Genomic DNA, 15,458 nt, shown 5'->3' on the forward strand with positions numbered 1-15,458 from the left:
TCCTCCTCTAACATTCCTGCATTCCCTACAAGGAGTGAGAAATACCTACTCTTCCATCCATCTTTGTGTCATCCCAAGCTGCGTTTCCTTGCCATTTTCCTATCCCTTCAAAAATATTGGCCCCGGGGGAGGAGAGTGATACAATTTTAAGGCTGTAGTATTAGGGAAAAGGCACGAGCTGGCCAGCCCAACCTTAAAATGTATGAGGTCTCCATCATGAAGGCATGAAGCTGCCTCTAACCAAAGGAATTGAGAAGATGCGCTAATTGGAAAGACTCAGTGTTGCTAAACTGAAAATTTTGTGAAATCAATTGAGAGAAAAATCAATATGGGATTTTTTTTTTCCACAATGAAAAGACAAGATTCCCACACAATTAAGAATTGGGCCATGGTTTCCACACTCCGCCTGTCTCGTTCTCTTGTTCCTGTGCCACAACTGCTCATCAGAAATAATTAAACATTTTCCCACGGGCAACAATTACTTGCTTAAAATATTATGAGTAAGGAGAATACATTTATAATTACCTAACCTTTCTGAAGGTGAAAATATATATTATCCTTTGATAGAACATAGAAAGGAGTTCCTGGATCTGCCAGTGTGCTGTGCTCTATCCATCCTGATTACGCTAATTGCCTTGAGGAAAAGAACAATACTTTTTTTACAGATGCAGACCTTCTCTTTCATGTTCTGTAACTTTTAGGGATCAAACCATGGTTTCTTTTTCTTGTTGTTTTTGTAAGTCATTAAACGGCCAGCCTGTAGCTATTAGGATGGCCAGATAGCATCTTTGAATTGCCTGAATGCTATAATAATGAGAGTGTTGACATCTCTCTTTTCTTTGGAGTAGGTCTTCTTTTTTGCCACATGCAGATGCAAACTATGAGTCCAGTGCTTCAAGTTTTCATTAGTTTTCTGATTTTGCCTCAAACACACTCACAGTAGAAGCAATAAAATAATAATCACAATGGCTGACACTCATTAAGTGCTCAGGGGCATATTTCTAAATACTTTATGTATACTATCTCATTTAATACTCATAACAATTCCATGAGGAAGGTTACCGTTAATGCTCACGTCATAAAGATGGGAGAGCTTATAGATAAGAGACCTTAAGCCCAGAGATGTTAAGCAACTTGCCCAGGATCACACAGCTAAGAGGTGGTGAAGCTGGGGTTTGGTCAGAGACTGTTCCCTTACCACTCCACTGAAGTCTGTCTCAGATTTCTCTATCAAGCCATTTTGGTCCAGTGTTTTTTGTTAACTGGCAAAGAACATATTTCCTGTAAAATATTTATATAAAAGAGCTGACTACAATCATGCTTTCACATTCAAGCTTTTTTTTTTTCTAATTTGTTTGGCCTTAATGTTCATTGTCAAGTTGACAAGCATATAATAATAGTAATAGTAGCAGTAATAATAATAGTAATAAGAGTAGTAGTACACTTAGTGAGTATATGCCCTAGGCTAAGCACTGATATAGGACTTTCCCTTCTTCCCCTCCCTTGTGATGTACACGATAGTGATACTGCGTAGATAATATCATCCTTGGTTGACATAAAGAAACTGAGACCCAGAAGGGTTGTGTGACATAACTAGGGTCACACAGCCTATAGGTTGTAAAACAGGGGCATCAAGGCAAGTGCCCATCCCACTCAGCCAGTTTTAGCCCACATATTGTGTGCCAGGCACTTTCCTTGGCTCTGTCAATACCAAAGTGAATCAAGCCTCATCCCTTCTGCTAGCCTGGGGCTTGGTTGATTCACACATTCACCAGGTTTTGGGGTCAGTAGTTGGTAGAGCCACATGCATGCTTTCCTCTGTAATAGTCTTTTATTTTAGGAAAACTGGGTTTTGATAGCTCTTTCACAGGCTGTAAAGTTATATAACATTTTGTTGAAATTCTGCAGAGATTTTTAAAAACAGCAGTATGCATATTTGTGTTTGCATACACCATTGGTATGAGGATATTATTTTGGAACTCAGTACCTTTCTCTGATTTTGATTCTATTCTTTACTCCATAATGGCAGGCAGTGAAGCTCTGTATTTAGTATTAGCTCATTGTCCAAACTAGATTACTGTGCCAGGAATTATTCTAGGAATACAAAAAAGTTTAAAATGTGGGAGTCTCCCTCTCAATGAGTAGTTACTTCTTATTTTATGAATATGTCAACCTTTCTTGCTACACTGTATGCTTCCTGAGGGCAGGGACCAGGGCTGTCTGGGTCCTCACTGTATCCTGAGTGCCTGGCACAGAGATCCCAGTGAAAAGTACACAATACACTAATGGTTGATTTAGTTGTTTCTGGAATATCTAGAGGCAATAATGTGATGGTTAAGGCCACAACCCTGTAGCCAGACTGCCTGATTTCAAGCCTTAATTCCAACATTAACTAGCTGTGTGACCTTGGGCAAATTACTTAGCCTCTCAGCTTCTTCATCTATCACATTAGTATAATGAAATCATAGTGTTTACCCCCATAGGTCTGTCCTGGGGATTAAATTAGTAAATATGCATCACAGCCTTGGACAACAGGGTTTGGCACACACGCACTACGTAAGTGTTGGCCATTGTTACCCATAGTTACCCATTAGACTTGAATATCATTTATAACTTGAAAAGGACTTATTTTTTAAGAAAGAAAACCAGTCCTTCACTATCTACTTTTTTTTTTTTTAGCTTTCAAACGGCTACTGTGCATTTTAATCTTCCCCTTTCAGGATTATATACAGCCATACAGGTATGAGCACTGCAGGCCTTTCACAAACTTTTGTGGGGAGCTGTATGTCTACATTGTAGCAATTTGCTACAATTTGCTCAGACCAGTTTATGTATGTTGTCTTTAAATTGTGTGATGTGAGTGGATCGTTTGAATGGGCTGTAAAGTTTTAATTGGTGCAGCTGATAAACCTCTTCCCTCTCCCACCCCCTACAAACCCTTGGGTGTTTCGTGTTTCATGTTTCACAGCACATGGCAAAATTAACTCCTGACTGATCCTTTCCCTTTTGCTGTTGCCCCTTACAAACCTTTCTCCACAGGGCAGCCAGGGTGATCTTTTCAAATGCAAATCAGATATGATACTTCTGCTTAAACCCTTCGAGTTTTTTTTCCCATTGCACTAAGAATCCCATCCAGACTCTTCCCTGTGAGGTACAAGGCTCACCTCATACCATGTGTCAAGCACGTCGGCTTCCTTTAGGTTTCTAAAGCATGCCAAGCTCCTTTTAAGGCCAAGGTGTTTACCTTTGTGAATCCTTCTGCAATATTCTCTCCTGGCGATTCAGGAAGTTGGCATTTCCTCATCTTTGTGGGATCAATTTAAGATGTCACTTCCTTAAAGAGGCCTCCACCAACCTCCCTACCTAAAATGAGCACATACCGTATCTCCCCCTGTTAGCAGTGGCAAATCCATGCAGGTCCTCAGCAATGTCAATTCTTGCCTCCTTAGAAGAAAGAATTTGACTGAGGGACAGAAAGCCGAAGGAGAGACAGAGGCAAACTGTAGAGCAGGAGTGAATGTTTATTAAAAAGCTTTAAAGCAAGAACAAAAGGAAGGAAAGTACACTTGGAAGAGGCCCAAGTGGGCAACTTGAAGGAGATATGTGGGGTTTGACCTTTCGACCTGGGGTCTTATACGTTGGCATACTTCCGGGGACAGGTGTCCCTTCTCCCCTGATTCTTCCCTTGGGGTTGGCTGCCCACATGAGCAGTGGCCTGCTAGTGCTTGGGAGAGCATGCACAGTGTGTTTACTGAGTTGTATGCATGCTCAGTTGAGGCGTTCTTCCCTCCCCAGCCGGATGTCCCTAGGAGGCTGTATACAAGTTAAAACGCTGCCATTTTGCCTCTTAGTGCTCAGGTGTGAGCCCTCTCAAACAACTCCTGAGATCTTATCACAAAGGTATTGATCACCAGTTTCAGGTTTTTCCTTTCTATAGAGAGCCTGCCTTTCCCTGGCACTGGCTGCAACCAATTATTATTTCAGAGAGACAGTTAACAACCTCCTGACCATCACCTGATGGTCGCCTGACATTCCTGGTGGTGGCGGGAGCCTTTCCTGCCCTGTTTATGTCTGACTAGCTACTTGCTACAACACCCCTGCCACCCCATTATTCTGTATTTTAGCATGCAGTTTATTTCCTTGTTACAGCATTTCCTGATCTTAATTATTTTATTTCCTTATATGTTTACTTGTCTCTTGCTGGCCTTTCTTGATAGACTGTATGCTTCCTGAGGGCAGGGACCAGGGCTGCCTGGCTCCTTACTGTATCCTGATGGCCAGGCACAGAGAATTCCAGTGAAAAGTACACAGTACACTGACAATTGATTGAGTTGTCTCTGGAGTATCTAGAACAAAAAAATACACCATTTGATTTTGGCTTACGCTCTAAATGTCATTTGCTAACTTACATGATTTCTGTATTTTCTCCCCTAGAAAATAAAGCCAGCCTCTGACTGGGTTGTTAGTAAATGACTGTGATATGTATTATATGCTTCTTTCAGGCTCCTGAACAGGAAAGGTTAAAATTCCCTTTAGTCCCAGAGCTATTCATATCTACCCCTGAAATATAATATTCTCTTGAGCACCTTAGTATCTTTTGAGAAAGATGACTGTGAGGATTAAATAAAGCAGGGTGTTTACCTTTGTGAATCTCTCTGCAATATTCACTCAGACCAGCGTCACAGCAGCACCTGGGAACTTGCTGGAAATGCACATTTTCAGGTGACACCCTAGGCTTACTGAAGCAAAAACTCTAGGGGTCGGGGGTGGGGCCCAGCAATCATGTTTTAACAAGCCATTTAGATTATTCTGATGCTAATTAAAGTTGGAGAACCAATGAAATAAAATAATTGTTGCCAGAGAAGGTTGGAAAAGTTGCTAAGTTCTATGAATGTTTCTGCAGTTTCAACAGTTTGGAAATACATGATTTATATCTACTGTCTGTCAGGAATTGTCCAGGGTTCCTGGGATTCACAGACACCAGAAAGGGTCTCAGTCTCAAGGAATTCACTGTCTAGTGATGAGAGACTAGCAAGTAAACAGTCTATTGCAATGTATTGTACGTGTTAGAATAGAAGAAAACAAAAATAGCTGAAGAAGCACAAAGAGACTATCAGGTGAGAATCTTTGAGAGTAGAATAAGGTAAAAAAGAACAGACTTCAGAGACAACTTGCCTGAGTTTAAGCCAAACTCCACTATTTACCAGCTGAGTGACCCTGGATAAGTTATTAACTTCTCTGTGCTTCAGTTTCCTTGCTTGAAAATAATATTAATAGTGACCTATGTCATGGGGTTGTGCTGATTAAATGGGTTAATAAATGAAAAGCGCTTAGAACAGTACCTGGGTCATCATAAGTATTCAAAAAGCATTAATTGCTATTATCATTATCATCTGATTGTAAGCAAAGGCTATCAGATGTGCCTAATTCCATGGGGTGAGTGAGTGAAGAGGTCCTTCTGGGAAGGTTTGGATAGAAGACTCAAGTTTAGAAAGTTGCTACTCAAAGTCGCTGTGATTGATAGGTCCTGCAGAATCCCATAGGACGGGCTAGGTGGGACGATTCTCTAAACTACGAAAAGGATGCTATTCAGACTAACCTCATAGATGTCTACTATAGTGCTATAGGCTCTGTTTTTGTTTTTAAGTATCGAATTTATACTGTGTGCTGGGTGCTGCAGCAGAGACCAAAGATAACATAGAAAAACACTAAGGATTGAGAATGCAGGTGCAAGGGCATATGTATTTTGTTTTGTTTTGTTTTACTGTATTTTAAGTTCTGGGATACATGTGCAGAACGTGCAGGTTTGTTACCTAGGTATACACGTGCCATGGTGGTTTCCTGCACCCATCAACCCATCGTCTACATTAAATATTTCTCCTAATGCTATCCCTCCCCTAGACCCCACCCCCTGACAGGCCCCGGTGTGTGATGTTCCCCTCCCTGTGTCCATGTGTTCTCATTGTTCAACTCCCACTTATGAGTGAGAACATGAGGTGTTTGGTTTTCTGTTCCTGTGTTAGTTTGTTGAGCATGATAGCCTCCAGCTTCATCCATGTTCCTGCAAAGGACATGAACTCATCCTTTTTATGGCTTCATAGTATTCCATGGTGCCACATTTTCTTTATCCAGTCTATTATTGATGGGCATTTGGGTTGGTTCCAAGACTTTGCTATTGTGAATAGTGCCACAATAAACATACGTGTGCATGTGTCTTTATAGTAGCATGATTTATAATCCTTTGGGTATATAGCCAGTAATGGGATTGCTGGGTCAAATGGTAATTCTAGTTTTAGATCTTTGAGCAATCGCCACACTTTCTTCCACAATGGTTGAACTAATTTACACTCCCACCAACAGTGTGAAAGCGTTCCTATTTTCTCCACATCCTCTCCAGCATCTGTTGTTTCCTGACTATTAATGATTGCCATTCTAACTGGCGTGAGATGGTATCTCATTGTGGTTTGATTTGCATTTATCTAATGACCAGTGATGACGAGCTTTTTTTCATGTTCGTTGGCGGCATAAATGTCTTCTTTTGAGAAGTGTCTGTTCATATCCTTCACCCACTCTTTGGTGGGGTTGTTTGTCTTTTTCTTGTAAATTTGAGTTCTTTGTAGATTCTGGATATTAGCCCTTTGTCAGATGAGTAGATTGCAAAAATTTTCTCCCATTCTGTAGGTTGCCTGTTCACTCTGATGATGGTTTCTTTTACTGTGCAGAAGCTCTTTAGTTTAATTAGATCCCATTTATCAATTTTGGCTTTTGTTGCCATTGCTTTTGGTGTTTTAGTCATGAAGTCTTTGGCAAGGGCATATATTTAAGCCACAGATTAATATAATGTGATGAGTTGTGACTATGAAAATGCACAGTGTGTTCAGAGAGAAATACTCATTAACTGAATAGAGATACAGTCCATTGTGTCAGAAGAAATCAAGAAAGATTTTACGCGGGGTAATATTTGATGGTCTTTGCATGGTGATGGAGAAAATAATTTTTTAGGTGAAAAAACAGAAAATAGAAAGACATGGTGACTCATGCCTGTAATCCCAGAGCTTTGGGAAGATCCTTTGAGACCAGGAGTTTGGGACTGGCCTGGGAAACATAGGGATACCTTGTTTCTTCAAAAATTTGAAAATTACCCAGGCATAGTAGTGCATGCCGGGGATCCCAGTGACTTGAGAGGCTGATGGAAGAGGATTGTTTGGGCCTGGGAGTTCAAGACTACAGTGAGCCAAGATTGTGCCACTGCACTTCAGCCTAGGCAACAGAGGCAGACCCAGCCAAAAGAAAAAAAAAAAAAAAAAGAAAAGAAAGAAAAGCAAAGCAAAAAAAGAGAAGAAAGAAAAAAAATGGGACAGCATGGAGGTATGAAAGAGATGGGTTAGCTAGAGGTGAAGAGTTGGGGTCACAGACCCAGTGGCAGAAGTGACTCTCTTTTCTCAATTTATCCACATGCACATTCCTGATTATCCACACTTTATTCTCCAGGTGTGGTATTACCCCCTCAAAGACTGGAGAGATGGTGTGCATGTGTGTGGCTGTTGTCCAAACTCTCATTTCCAGACTACAGATCTGCTATGGCTCCAGTCCCCTAACTCCAATCACTCAAACCTCTAAGATTCTCCAGAGTCCTCAGGAAGCACGCCTCACCCCAGTCTTAATCACCACTTGCTCCTCCCACTCGACCGTGGGCTCCATTGCCACTCTTCCTGCTTTCTCTCTCTTCTTTCTTGTATTCTGTGTTTCCTCTTCACTTTTCAGCCTTCTTATGAGAAGAAAGCCCACAGCTCTGAATGATCATCAGCCAATCAGAACATTCCTCTACTCCAGTGATTTCTTCCCCCCTCCCCCCCCCCAGTTTGTGCTACCATCTGCGAATCTGAGGAGCTTGTAGAAAATTTCCTGTGTGCAAGCTCACCCACATAGACTGTGATTCACTAGGTTGGGGTGGAGCCAGCACTTCATTAATATATAAAGTTCCCCAGGGGACTCCAATATGCAGCCAGTTTAAGAACCAATTCTCCAATCTATGTGCAGAGTGCCTCATACTCACCGGGCCTTTGGGCTCTTCTCAGAGGCCTGTCCATAGCTCCCCTGCATAAAGATCCTGAGCTGTTCTGGGATCATACGGGGCAGAAGGCTGGTCCTTTGATAGTCACCAAGACTTTGCTGTAGTCAGGCTTAGTGACATATTCCCAGGCTTGTTACACTGTTGTCTTGTTCATAAAAAATATGTTTTAGCCTTTTAGATATCTAGTTTTGCAAATCAGTGTCAGGTATGGAAAGAATCCTGTCACTTGAACAGCATATTCAATGATTTTAAAGGTCAAGACCTGTGTGGAAATTAGCTTTCAGCTATTGGAACACACTGACTTCTACATACATAACAGAAAATATGGTCCTATGGCACGCTGGATATTTATGCATATATAAATTAGCCTGTTAGATATACTGATAAGCGACAGCTCAAGTACTCACTGATGATCATGCCCAGCATAGTAGGAAAACACTGAAAGCGCAGAAACAGGTTTCAAGGACACTGCAGTAATAGTTCTTGATTATAGAGTGCCTACTTTACAACAGGCACTATGCTGCAAGTTAGTTTACCTCAAATACTCACCACAACCCAGAAAAGTAGGAAACTCAAGCTCGTGAAAGGAAGGAAACTCACCCAGGATAATACAGTACAATGTGCTAGAGGCAGGATTCCATGACAGACGTTCTGAGCTCAGGCACTGCCAACTCTCCATCACACACTCCTTACCATCAATGACACCAATGTGCAATGGGCATGCTCCCTGTGAATGGGCACCTAGGAACAGGGCTACCCACAGAGGAGTGAGTGTAGGAGAATCTGTCCCCAGAACCACTGCCCACACTAAATATTATTTACTTTTTAAAGAGTATTACTAATTTGACAAGTAAAATATGATGCACATATTAATTTAATTTATATATTTTTTCAGATGTTGATGCAGATTAATTTTCTCATTTGTGCACTATCTGATTTAAGTCTATTCTATTGGTGATAAAACACAAGGATAGGTTTGTTTCTTTGAACAATTAAAGTAAGAAAGGGGGAAAGAATAAGCTTTTGAGCACTGATTTTATATTTATCTATCAATTAGTCATCAAGGTAGAGAAGAACAAATTCTTAATCGCCCTCACCAAAAGATTGCAAAGCACATTTTGTTTCTTTTTTCAATTGGCCAAAAATTGTGTCTTCTAACTGTTTGGTGTCTAGGAGTAAAACTGAAGTCACTAGCAAAATGTCTGTTTTGATAAATTGGGAACAAAAAGACCAAAACTAATGACTTCCACAATGGAAGGTGCCCTGGGAAATACAATATAGAACAGTGGAATCGAGGGCTTGTTTACTGTGATTCTGTATATCCATCTGATGGGGAGTATAAATAGGTTTCTTTACACAAAGGGACCTAGGGAATGGTGAATCGGGGAATAATTGACTTGTCTCGGTATGTTTGTGAATGTGCATTTTTATCCGATGGCAAATCTGCTGTTGGCCTTTGAGTCAGTCACCCACCATAAAATTTCCTCAGCCTCATATGAACCAAGATAGTGTGCCCATCCCCCCTCAAAGAAAACATTTCAAATTAGCATTAATCATCCAATGTCGTGGTCGGGGCCCTACAGTGAAAGCCACCTACTGCAGCTGAATGCCATTCAGCAGGCAAGAAGTGATTTGCAATATAATTTAAATGAAGAGTTGGTTTCTTTTCCTATTTAGAACATACCAGTATGGAAAACTGATTGTCAGACATTCTGGTGATGTGCATCAACTTGGCTATTCACTCAGAAAATGAAGTTTCCTGAGACACCCGCACATTTAATTTACTTTTTTTCCCTATGAAGTTAACTTCAGCTTGTTAAATACAATGACTATCCAAACCACAGAAAAACCAACACCATTAATTTTAATGCTCATAATGTAATGGAAGGAGATTATATTCATTTGGGATTTTTCTCCTTTTAATAGAATGTTTACTTGCCCCTCTCCTTATGAGTTAATTATTATCTTCTCTCCATAATGCTCTGCTTATATCTGAGCAGCAAACAGAGTCTGTTAATGTCTCGAGTTTATAGATTACTGGTGATTCTATCATTTTGCAATGTCTATCACTAAAGCATCAATAGCTTGCCAGTGTGGTGAGTGAATATGTGACTGATAGGAATGCAACTACTTCCTTACATAACTCTCCCATCTATTTTTATAAAACATTTAGTTTTAGCACAGTGTCTCTTCTATGCGTTGACTGGCAGATTGAAGGACTTTTCAGTAAATTATACAGTAGTGAGTTAAGAATTGGTGACTTCTGTTATCATTTGGGTATTTATGTTTAATTCATCAATTTATTCATTTAATAGACACTTAGTGAGTACCTGGCTTATTTCAGTAGTGTGCTAAGTATTAGGGATTAAGATATAGTCCCCATGTTCAGGGAGCCCACAATTCTGAGCAGGAATTGCCATAAGGAATTGCAGCATAGGCTCAATGAGATGAGTGGTACAAAAAAACTGGGTATAAAGGGTAATAGACAGTGCAATGGAAGAAGCTCTTCCTGGAAAGAAAACTACCAAAGAAGGCTTTGCATATACTGGAGCTGATCTTGAAGTCCCAGACCTTGAGTTCTTCAATTTGGCAGTAGAATGATGTGTGAGGGTGGGAGGAGGCAGTAAAGGGAGAGGGAATAGCATATGTAAGGTAGTGATAAAAAAAAGAAAACGAAGTAGTGATGAACACCTATTGAAAACCTTCTGCATGTTTTTAAGTAATAAAAGCTGACATTTTCCAAACTTACCATTTGCCAACCACTGTTTCAAATTCTGACATCTGCAAACTCAAGCCTCACAATGACACTTTGAAGTAGGTATTATCAGCACTCCTTTTTACAAATTAAAATACGTGCCTGGAGAGATTCAGTAACTTGCCAAATATCACACAGCTGATAGGATCAGGACCAAGACTAGAATTCAGGTTCTTTGAGTCCAAAGTCTACAAGTTTAAATATTACACTAATATTTCAGTGTAATATGGCGTCTTTGCTCTTTAGATCCCTTAGTCCAGCTGTGCAGAGAAGACATGCAAATAGTGACTGCCATTCATGACACTAAGAGGGGATAACAGCAGCAGCTGTGACTTACAGAGAGTGTTAAATGAGATATGAAATGTTAAATGAGATATGAAGTATACGAAGGGCTTAGAACAGTGCCTGGTACATGGTAAAGAATTTGTTAACTGCTGGTGGTATGATGATAAATGTGTTAACAGTAGCAGAATATGCCGGGTGCAGTGGCTCACGCCTGTAACCCAGCACTTTGGGAGGCCGAGGCAGGTGGATCACAAGGTCAGGAGTTCGAGACCAGCCTGGCCAACATAGCGAAACCCAGTCTCTACTAAAAACACAAAAATTAGCCAGGCGCGGTGGCGCACACCTAAAATCCCAGGTACTCCAGAGGCTGAGGCAGGAGAATCGCTTGAATCCAGGAAGCAGAGGTTGCAGTGAGCCGAGATTATGCCGCTGCACTGGGTGATGGAGGGATACTTCGTCTCAAAAAAAAAAAAAAAAGAATAGTAGGCTATAACACTACTTAGAAATTTGGAGTTGGTGGCATTTGATGTAGACCTGGACTCCTTAATGGATTATTTCAGCAAGAGAAAGCAGAATGCAGAGATGAAAGCTGACTGGAAAATTCCATTATGTTTTTAAAAAAAGTAAATAAACTAATTTGATTAAAGCAGAGGTCTTTAAAGAGAAGCAGAAAGAATAAGATTAAACAGGAGGGTAGAAATTGCTTGTTATTAATTATATTTGTTGACTGATTGGTACTGTTTATATTTTGGTTTTAGTCATCATAACTTTTTCCTGGGATTATAGACTCATTTTTTTCTTTTGAAGAAAATGAGGCTCAGATAATTAATGTAATATTTCTCAGGTAATCCAGCAAGAGTAGTTAAATTTGGACTTGAACTCAGGCCTGTGTTACTTAAAGTGCCATGTGCTTTTGGCCACATCATACTTTCAGTTTTGCAGCTCTGACTTTCTAACACATCATCAATATTTATAGAATGACTTTTCTAGTGAAAGGGGTAGAAAAAAAGTAAGAACATATTTTGTTAATGTTTTCTTCTTAGAGTTCTGCTTATCAATCACTATAGCCCAACATTTCCCCAGTTAATAGCCTGTGTCTGCTTTCATTAAAATAGAAAGAACTGGTCTCTCTGTTTGATTTCCTGTACACACATACACCCCTCAGGTTTCCTATTTGTGTGTATCTGTTATAACATATACCATCAATAATAAGCCACTGCCTGAAATGAGAGCTAACAGTTAAGAGTATGGACTTCGAGGGACTGCAGGGTGCCAGGGCTAGAATCCTGGCTCTGCCCTTCATAGCTGTGGTCACAAGCAACTTTTCTACATTCTTTATACTTCTGTTTCTTTATCTTTTTAATGACAATTATAATAGTACCTACATCAGTGGTTTGCTGTTAGGAATAAATGGATTAGTATATATAAAAACTAAAAGCTATGCTTAAAATGCTATGATAATTCATTTAATATTAGCATCATTATGGCTTGTAATCTAACATCCATTGAGATAAAGATCTGCGATTAGCCCTGTCCTTGATCTGTTTGTGTTTCTATAAAGGAATAACTAAGACTGGGTAATTTATAAAGATAAGAGATTTGTTTGACTCACAGTTCTGCAGGCTATACAGAAGGCATGGTGCCAACATCTGCTACTGAGGAGGGCCTCTGACTGCTTCCCTTCATGGTGGAAGGGGAGAGGGAGCCAGCATGTGCAAAGATCACACAGCTAGAGAGGAAACAAGAGGTAGAGGGGAGGGAGGTGCCATGGTCCTTTTAACAACCAGCTCTCATAGCAACTAACAGAGCGGGAACTCACTCATTACTGTGAGGATGGCACCATGCTCTTCATGAGGGATCCACCCATGTGACCCAAACACCTGCCATTAGGCCTCACCTCCAACACTGGGTATCAAATTTGAACATGAGGTTTGGAGGGCAAACATCCAAACTATAGCAATGAGGATATGGAAAAGGCATTCCTTTATACATTTTCTGAAGAGCATGTAAAATTGTACAAACTTTGTGAATGGTTATTTGACAATATCTATCAAAATTTAAAATATACATTTTCTTTATCCAATAATTCTGCTTTAAGGTATTTATCCTACAGATAGATTCATTCAAGTGAAAAATATACAATTTGTACCTTTTGAATTTTAGCCTGTGTATGTTTAACCTAGTCCAACATTTTAAAATAAAGATGAATGAGCATGTTTGCTTTTATTCATGTCCTTCCCATAGCCTAGCACAGTGCTAGGCACAGAGACCCTCACAAGTTCCCTTTTGTTTAGCTCAGCACACGTCATGTGGCTCTCTGTGCCCCATGACCACCTACCCTACGTGTACCATGCACACTTTCAAATCATACACTTCACCCTGAACCATTCACTTCAAACCCCATTGTGATGACCATTGTACTTTATCCTCTTTCTCTTTTGGTTTGCCTTCAAAATTGACATCGTTTTTTCATTGCAGCTATTTCCTTGGCTTCTCTCCATGACGATTCCTGACTCGTGGCCCTGGCAATCTTGGGAAGACATCATCCAGCTTCTTCAGTCCAGACCCTGGGCACCCCCCTTTCGCCAGGATCGTCCCCACCCAGCCTGGACACATTGACTGAGCTGTTTTCTAGGACACTGGTGAGTAAAATGCTTGGCTACTTCATGAAAACAGTTCCAATCATCCCCTCCCAATACCTTCTCCTCCACTTTTAAGCATGATTTTGTTTCTTTCAAAAGCGGCTCCAATACTCTTCCTTTCTGGAACTGCCTCTCTGTAGTTAATAACCCAAGGTTCATTATTTGTTTAATCACTGACTTATTCAATGAGGCGGTAGCCAGCGGAATCTAAGAACTGAAAGGCGCATGCCTTTGTCCCCCTCCTGTGTGGTTCCATTCAGGGTTACTTGTCTCTGACTTAGATTGGAGACTAAATGGATTAGAATAAAACCAATTTAAGGGAAAAAAGAAATGTTCACAGAAACAGAAATAGAGAGTCCTGCTATCTTGGCTGCCTAAGATCTGCAGGCCTCACCAAGGAATTTAAAAAGTAATGTTTCTTATCATAAGTGACAGAAATATGCTGCTTTCTGCATCAATAGATATGAAGATTAAAGGGTCTGACCGTATTAAACAATTTTGCACAGCACCAGGCACTCTGGGTTGTGCTCTCTGCCTTATTACCCTTCATCGTGTGGCTATTTCAGGCCCAATTTAAGAATACAATGCAGTCTGGCTTTGCAAATTGACATCCTTTAATTTAAACTGTCTTGTGGGAGAATTAAGAAATTATGGAACAATTATTCGCCCTCAGTTGAAAGCTGGATGACATCCTGAGATTCTTGTACATTAGCCATTTGAATTGATTAAGTCACATAATTGAATTACACCTTTGCCCCATAATATCTTGTGGCAAATATGTTGGTGGTTCTTGTTGGGAAATGCTTCCATAAAAATAGAAGAGGGGTTGGTATTAGAGATTGACCTGGATATCAAAGAAAACCTCAGAGCAGAGTGGGCTGACACTCTGAGATTCTGTGAGGGAGGTTGATTAACAGAGCAAGCGTTTTATTTGGAGTTGCAATGGAAGTTCACAGATCAAAACTGTATGCATGATATAGTGTACATCCTTCCTTAATCTCTCTTTGCATTGTCCTTGAACATTCGGCTTCAGTGTCTGGCATTCATTCTCAAAGCTTTTTCTAGCATCTCCCATGGACAAAAAAACTGGGTTCGGTGTACCTTCCTTTGTCTTACATGGTTTTCTAAATATGCTTCCATTATAGTAGCTACCACAATGCTGACAGGTTTCTTTCACCAGGCAAGGAGGCTGGAAACCATGTCCAGCTCACCTATGTTGGTAATAGTGCTCAATAGGTGTTTGCTGAGTGAGGTTTTATTAGTAAGTCTCTATGGTTTTGTTTCTGTTTCCTTTTGTTTCATGGGGTGAAGGGAGGTAGAATCTGTTAGTAATTTTGTAAGCATCATTCTTAAGTAGGAGTGTTTTCACTACTTATGTTATTAGACAATTTTGTAGAGGGTTTATTAAAGGCCAACTCTATCTGCTTAACACCTATGAGGCACCTATTATGTACAAAAGCTAGGCTAGATGCTGAGGGGAAAAATTAGCCAAAACATATTTCCTTTTCCTTAGAGGAGCTCAAAATCCAGTGGGGGAATTGAAGAGGTCTGTGCAAGAAATAGCTCTGGTAACTGAACAAGCACGTAGGAGGCTGTTCCATAGTCTAGGACTCTGAGAAGGGGCCATGGTACATTCCATTTCATTCTTCTCTGATGTTCGTACTGTCATTGGTCTGCCCTGTGCCCCCTCCCACATCGTCCA

The 15,458-nt window shown here is 40.4% G+C and overlaps 1 protein-coding gene across 6 annotated transcripts in view; it reads left to right on the forward strand.

Annotated features, from left to right (window-relative positions):
• The window catches only part of DAB1 (DAB adaptor protein 1), a 1,250,022-nt gene that overhangs the window by 345,890 nt on the left and 888,674 nt on the right, over positions 1–15,458 (forward strand). For all 6 annotated transcript variants that reach the window (XM_063801487.1, XM_054667233.2, XM_063801480.1 and 3 more), the window contains one exon: positions 13,593–13,756. The gene's annotated coding sequence lies outside the window, so the exon portion shown is untranslated. The remainder of the gene's footprint in view (positions 1–13,592; positions 13,757–15,458) is intronic.

The sequence above is a fragment of the Pan troglodytes genome, chromosome 1 (assembly GCF_028858775.2).
Source record: "Pan troglodytes isolate AG18354 chromosome 1, NHGRI_mPanTro3-v2.0_pri, whole genome shotgun sequence".
NCBI lineage: Eukaryota > Metazoa > Chordata > Mammalia > Primates > Hominidae > Pan > Pan troglodytes.